The sequence below is a fragment of the Mustela lutreola genome, chromosome 10, assembly GCF_030435805.1.
Source record: "Mustela lutreola isolate mMusLut2 chromosome 10, mMusLut2.pri, whole genome shotgun sequence".
Classification (NCBI taxonomy): Eukaryota; Metazoa; Chordata; class Mammalia; order Carnivora; family Mustelidae; genus Mustela; species Mustela lutreola.
Genome location: NC_081299.1, coordinates 63,257,794 through 63,265,517, shown reverse-complemented (window position 1 = coordinate 63,265,517; position 7,724 = coordinate 63,257,794).

Here is a 7,724-nt window from a genome sequence, read left to right as displayed (position 1 = left end):
TTCATTTAAAAAGAGTTTAATTTGGTGCCTTGGGTACAATTTTATTTTATAAATGAAAATCATTGTACTGTGACTAGATTAGGATATTAGGACTCTCAGGAAATGCAGCAAGAAATTGGAAATGTTCTTTAAAAAAAAAAAAAAAGAAAGAAAGGAAGTCTAAGTAGAGGGATGTTGTAATTCCAAGCTTTCAGTATTTACTGAAAAGGTAAAAAAAAAAAAAAAAGAAAAAAAATATATATATACACTATACAAAGATTAAAAAAAAAATCTAGCCAGGATAAAAGAAATAAGCTCCATGATAATTTTATCTGACAACACTGAAACAATAATTTATAGGCAACCCATTTTCTGTGTGGTCAGGTGGAAAACTGGACATTGCAGATGAACTTGGGGCATGTAGACAATGGACATTTTACTCTTCAGGTCATTCAACCATACAGAACTCTCAGCTCACTTTTCCAAAGACCCTGCAGAGAAAGCATTGTAGGGCAATAACCCAGCTTCACCAAATGACTAGAGTTGCTAATAGTCAAGCTTATCTGAAAACTGACACAGAATATTTCTCACTTTTTGTTTTCAGACCATTTCAAAATCTACTTCTTTTTCAATTTCTAGATCAGCAATCATTTAAAGTTTGGGGAACTTGCTGTTTTATCAGTATATGACCTACCAGTGAACTCCAATATGGAACCAAGTTGTTTCAATAAAACAAGGGCCTTATTCAAACCAGTTCCTGCCCCCAGACCTTAACTGTAAATGAAAGTCATGTCAGCAGGTGGATTTTTCAGTTGCTGTTTTTACTAAATTGCAAAGATAAGGTCTGACAATCGAGAAAATATTTCCCCAATTGTTTCCTTTGGGCTCTGATAACAGATTGTGCAGGGCCTCAGCTCTCCTCTTGCTTATGTTTATCTCTGCATATCTATGTTGCGTCAACTCTCCTTGTGTATTTGGCCCTGTGCTCTCAGAGGAGAAATGTCCATCTTTCTCAGAAGATTATGCTTTCCTGTAAGCTCTGTGCTACTTTGTCTTTCTATTACTAGGCAGGAAAATACACTCAATAAACTTATTGGTGAATTGACCATGATCCATTAATACATTCCTTTGTGGCATCTTCAGTAACTACATTGGCCCATATTTGATACCTTGACACATGTCCAAGTTTTCCCTACCTTAAAACAAACAAAAAGTACCACTCATTCAATTAATTTCAACAAATACTTACTTGTACTTAGATATGTTTGAAGAACTATGATGGTGCCATGTGGAACACAAAATAAAAAAGCCTCTTCCCAAAGAACCTTCTGGTCTGGACCATGAGATGAGACACATAAACAGTAAGATGCTGACTTGAAGAGCCTGGCTCTTCTGCAGACCTGTGTGATCTGCTCATTCTCTCCAAACCTCAGTTTCCTTGTCTTTAAAACAGAAGGAGTGATGGTGCAAATCTCGGGGGGTTACTGTGGGACTGAATGCATTAATGAATGTAAAGTACTTAGCACACTGTGGTTCAAGGTAAACATCAAGGAAGTGTTTTTAAAAATAAACCGAATACATATAAAATGGTACAAAATCTCATATTCCTACAACTATCAAATGACTTGCCAAATAAAATAGATGTTCTGTAACGAATGGAACTAGAGTATATTATGCTAAGTGAAGTAATTCAGAGAAAGACAAATACCATATGATTTTACCCATATGTGGAATTTAAGAAACAGAACAGATGAACATAGGAAAAGGGAAGGAAAAATGAAATAGGATAAAAACAGAGAGAGAGAGAGAGAGAGAGGCAAAGCACAAGAGATTCTTAAATATAGAGAACAAACTGAGGGTTCCTGGAAGGGTGGTGGGTGAGGGGATAGGGCAAATGAGTGATGGGCACTTGTTGGATAAGCACTGGGTGTTACATGTAGGTGATGAATCTCTAAATTCTACTCCTGAAACCAGCACTGCACTACATGTTAGCTAAATTGAATTTAAATTAAAAAATTATTACAACCTCAAAAAAATAAGAAATAGATGTCTATGATCTTTTTATAAAAATACTAAATTTTCATAAAACATTAAATGGAGAAAAAATGAAAGATTTTTAAGTAGGAGTATAATATTTATATTAAATTATGTCAAAAATTTTAAAAAGCTAATAAGCTGAGAAATAAATATCGTATTGTCTTTCAGAAAGTGTGAATAGAATCTATCCATCTATCCATTCAACCATCTATCTCCCATAGGAGGGACTATCATTCAACCATCTATCTCCCATAGGAGGGACTATGTTAGTCAGTCTGTCTACCTGTCTGTCTGTCTGTAGCTATCTATGTATCTATCTATTTCTACTTTTACTATTTTTTTTTTTTTTTTTTTTGGTTTGGGTATCAAAGTTAAGTGGTACTCATAAAATGAGTATTAAGTGATTTTAGGCACTTTCTGTCTTTTTCTAGGTCTGGAATAGTTTAAAAACACTGGAATTGTTCTTTAAAAATTAGCTGAAATTCAGCTGAGAAACCTTCTGATTGCATTTTTTTTTAAATAGTAATCTTTAGCAATATTTCCAATGTCTACTATTAACATTGTTCTATTCAAAATTTTCAGTTCTTCTTATGCCAACTTTGGTGGTTTGTATTTTACTAGAAAAATACTTATTTTCACTAGGTTTTCAAATTCACAGGAATCCCTCCCTTATTTGCAGGGGAAATGTTCGAAGACCCCCAGCATATGCCTGAAACTACAGGTAGTACTAAACCCTATATATACCTGGACTTTTTTCCCTATATACACATACCTATTATAAATTTAACTTACAAATGAAGCACAGTAAGAGATTAACAACAACAATAATAAAATAGAACAATTACAAAAATAAACTATGGTAAAAGTTATGTAAATGTAGTGTCTCTCTCTATCAAATATCTTATTGTACTGTATTCATCCTCCTTGTGATGATGGGAGATGCTGACATGCCTACGTGATGACATGCAGTGAGGATCTTAACGTAGGAATTGTAACAATGCCTTAGGCTACTTACTACTGACCTTCTAATGATAGACGGAGGATCATCTGTTTCTAGACTATGGTTGACCAGGGGCAAATGAAACTGCAGAAGATGAAATCACAGATAAGGAGGGACTGCTGTATTGCCAAAAAATAGCACATTGTATGAGATACCACCTCACACCAGTGAGAATGGCTAAAATTGACAAGTCAGGAAATGACAGATGCTAGCAAGGATGCAGAGAAAGGGGAACCCTCCTACATTGTTTGGAATGCAAGCTGGTGCAACCACTCTGGAAAACAGCATGGAGGTTCCTCAAAAAGTTGAAAACAGAGCTGCCTTACAACCCAGAAATTGCACTACTGGGTATTTACCCTAAAGATACACATGTAGTGATCCGAAGGGGCACGTGCACCTGAACATTTATAGCAGCAATGTCCACAATAGCCAAACTATGGAAAGAACCTAGATGTCCATCACCATATATAAACCACATCTTCTTTATCCATTTTATATGTGTATACACACACACACACACACACACACACACACACACACACAATGGAATACTATGAGGCCATTTGAAATCTTGCCATTTGCAATGATGTGGATGGAACTAGAGGGTATTATGCTGTGTGAATTAAGTCAGTCAGAGAAAGACAGTTATCATATGATCTCCCTGATATGAGGAATTTGAGAGGCAGGGTGGGGGGTTTGGGGGGTAGGAAAAGAATAAATGAAACAAGATGGGATTGGGAGGGAGACAAACCGTAAGAGCCTCTTAATGTCACAAAACAAACTGAGGGTGGCGGGGGGAGGGGGTTAGGGAGAGGAGGGTGGGGTTGTGGACATTGGGGAAGGTATGTGCTATGGTGAGTGCTGTGAAGAGTGTAAACCTGGCTATTCACAGACCTGTACTCCTGGGGCTAATAATACATTATACGTTTATAAAAAAATTTTTAAAAATAGCACATTGTATTCTCTCTCTACGGTATCTATAGTATCTTGAATCTGCACTTAAGCATACCTTACTTCTAAACACTCTTCTCTCTCTTTCATCTTTTATGTTGAAGTTTCTGTTTTAGTTCCTTTGTTTGCTTAGGGTTCTTTCTCATATATCTTCCTTACTGGGGCAGAGCCACAGATATCCTACTTTCAGCCTGACAAACGAATTATATCTTGATTCTGCCTTGGATCCTTGGGTTTTAGTCCTTCTCTCTAAGTCATCTACCACTTCAAATACTGCTGAAGTTCAAAGTCGGTAGGACTATTTGGCCCTTCTAACCACCTTTCTCTTTCCCTGGGAATTCTGATGTTTCTCTTTATCCTGGTATTTAGGACTTTTAGCAGGATCTGCCTAAATAGATCTTGCCTCCTCAGTGCATGGTATGCACTTCCAAACTATAGTCAGGACTTTCTTTAGCTCTCTCATCCCTCTTCTTCTCCTTCTTCTTCTTCTTCTTCTTCTTCTTCTTCTTCTTCTTCTTCTTCTTCTTCTTCTTCTTCCTTCTTCTTCTTCTTCTTCTTCTTCTTCTTCTTCTTCTTCTTCTTCTTCTTCTCCTTCTTCTTCTTCTTCTTCTTCTTCTTCTTCTCCTTCTTCTTCTTCTTCTTCTTCTTCTTCTTCTTCTTCTTCTTCTTCTTCTTCTTCTTCTTCTTCTTCTTCTTTTTTTTAATTTAGAATTCCTATAATACCCATATTAGATTTTTCATAGATCTTTCCTCAAAGTCTGTTCTCTTATCCATTATAATTTCCATCTCTTTGAAAGTTTGCTCTGTGCTGATAAATTTAATCTTTCAGACCAATACACAGCTCTTGACTGGGATGATGTTCTTCTTCGTCTACTGAATGTTTTCATTTATAAGCCATATTTTAGTTCCAGACAGTCTGTTTTGTGCTCTCCTTGTATATTTTGAGTGTTCTTTTCATTGTTTTATTCCCATTATCCTTTACCTTCTCTAGCAGCTATATTTTAATAGCAGTTCAATCCAAGAGTTGTGCTCAGTCCTGTTCTTGCTACCTGATGTGCCTGATGTGCCTTATTTTCTTTAGCCTGCTTAGTAGGGCTCAGATGCAGCTGCTGGGGCACCTTACATGGCCAAAGGTCTGAAAATAGAAGAAGACATACAGGTCTCTGCTCTTTTGGGTGCAGCACACAGGTAGTCAGTCTCCATTCATCATCTCTGCCTTTAATTTCCTCCCATTTGCTCATTCTCTGGTATAAAGAAGATTCAGCCCATTTGTTCAACTACTCCTCAACTCCTTAAGATCCAGGAAACTATGGAACATGGTATCAACTCTCCCCTGGGATTGACCCAGAGGGAAGATATTCCTGCACATGTTCTCTCAAATGGGTGCATGCCAATCCTCAAAGCCTTCTTCTGGAAAGCCCCCAACCACTTGGATCAGAAATAGATGGAGACTAGAGTTGAGAATAAAGAGAATAAAGCCATATTGAAACCATAATCTTTCCAGATTATGTGTGTGTGAGTATGTGATTTATGTTTTATTTATTTTTATTTTTATGTGTGGTAAAATGGGTGAGCGTGTTTTTAACTAATATTTATTGCATACTTACTGGTATTCTGGGTTGGATAGTGTTCTCCCAAAATTCATGTCTATCTGGAACCTGTAAATGTGACTTTATTTGGAAATGGGGTCTTTGTAGGTATAAGTAGTTAAATTAAGATGAGGACGTACTGGATTACGGTGAACCCTAAATGCAATTACTGGTGTCTTTATCAGAAGGCCAGGTTGGACACAGAGAGACACACAAGGAAAAGACCATGTAAAAACAACATGTAATAGTAGAGACAGGGATTGAACTGATATGTGTACGAGCCAAGCAACATCAACAATTGCCAGCAACCACCAGATGCTAAGAGGCAAGGAATTATTCAGAGGGAGCATAGCCCTGCTGACACATTAATTTCTGATTTCTAGCCTCCCGAACTGTGATAGAATAAATTTCTGTTGTTTTAAGCCAAACAGTTTGTGGTGATTTGTTACAACAGCCCTAGGTAACTCAAACTCTTCAGGTGCAATGTGAAGAACTTTAATCTTACTATCTCGTTTAATTCTTATATCAGTCCTATGAGGTAATGCTATTACTCCCATTATATAGAGTAGGAAACTGAGGCGTCAAGATTAAGCCCCTTTCCCATCATCAAACCATTAGTAAGTTGTGGAGCCTGGACCCAAACCTAAGCAGGTTGGTTCTTAGTCACTGCTCTCTATAATCTCCAATTGCCTTATGAATTTTAACCCTTCATATGGTTGTTACTATAGGCAAGTATGCGCTAAATGCAGCATGTTTTATGGATGGGCGGGGGTGGAGGTGGAGTCTGGCTTACCAGCATGAGAGAATCTTCAGTGAGCACTTTTCCATGCTAGGTGGAGGAAGCTGGATGCATGTGATCACGAAAGTGACCCAGCAGCCCCTTCCTTCATTTAGTGTGAAACAGTGACATGAAGAGCTACTAGCATCTAATGGTGCTCAAGGTCTGACCACTGCCCTTTGCTGGAAACATTCCTTCTGATATGTGTTTTCATTGGTTCTACTACAGTAAAATGTTTCTCTCCCCTGCCATCCTCCTCCCCCGGGAATGTAGTAGTTAGTTGGCAAAGTTCAAAAAACTAAATTGTGTGGCAACTGTGTGTCCCAGCTCCTGAGATAACGCAGTTTCTCAGTGCCACCCAGGTGACAACAATGCTCCCTTGCAGATGAGTACCTTCCTTTCCCCTTCCCATAATGCTCTGTGCCTGTTGTTCCTACTGCATCATCTTCACTGTGTGTTACTTTTCTGTTTCTCTCTGCCCCTCACAAGAAGTTAAGTTCCTTGGGGGCAGGACGATGTTTACATAGGATTCTATCACCAGCACATGCACAAATGGCTATTAGTTGTATGTTATCTTATAGTCTTTCTTATTTTATCCCCCCTTTTAAAATTTTATTTTATTTATTTATTTGACAGAGAGAGATCACAAGTAGGCAGAGAGACAGGCAGAGAGAGAAGGAAGCAGGCTCCCTGTTAAGCAGAGAGCCTGATGCAGGGCTCGATCCCAGGACCCTGGGATCATGACCTGAGCTGAAGGCAGAGGATGAACCCACCGAGCCACCCAGGTGTCCCGTCTTGTACTCTTTCATAGTTGTTTCTTTAGAGGATGGTTCATTTCCTCAGGTGAACCTTATACCTTGAATGGAGAATTTTGATTAAGCTGGGCTCATGTGAAGTCAGAGGCATGGGTTGCCCAAGAGGGTTGAGGAAGGCATTCTGAGTGGAGACAACAGCACTGAAACATCGTACAGAGACAGAATGAGGAGAGCACTAGGAGGAATCAGGTGAGGGAGATTAGCACTGTGATTAGTGTGGCTGGAATTAGAGCCCACATTAGAGAGAAGATGAGAAAACAGCAAGGCTGCCCTTAACATCTAGGAATGCAGAGTGATCCCATTCTCTACATGGTGTGATTTCAGCAACTCTAGCAAGGTCCCTCTGATTGTAGTAAATGCCTCCTCAATTGCATTGATACCTAAAATTAAACCTTTTAAAGTTATGAAGCTTTTTAAATTCTAAAGGGGATGGGTAAAAAGAGCACAATAATTCTTATAAGTCATTGTATCTTTTTTTTTTTTAAAGATTTTATTTATTTATTTGACAGACAGAGATCACAAGCAGGCAGAGAGGCAGGCAGAGAGAGAGGAAGGGAAGCAAGCTCCCTGCCGAG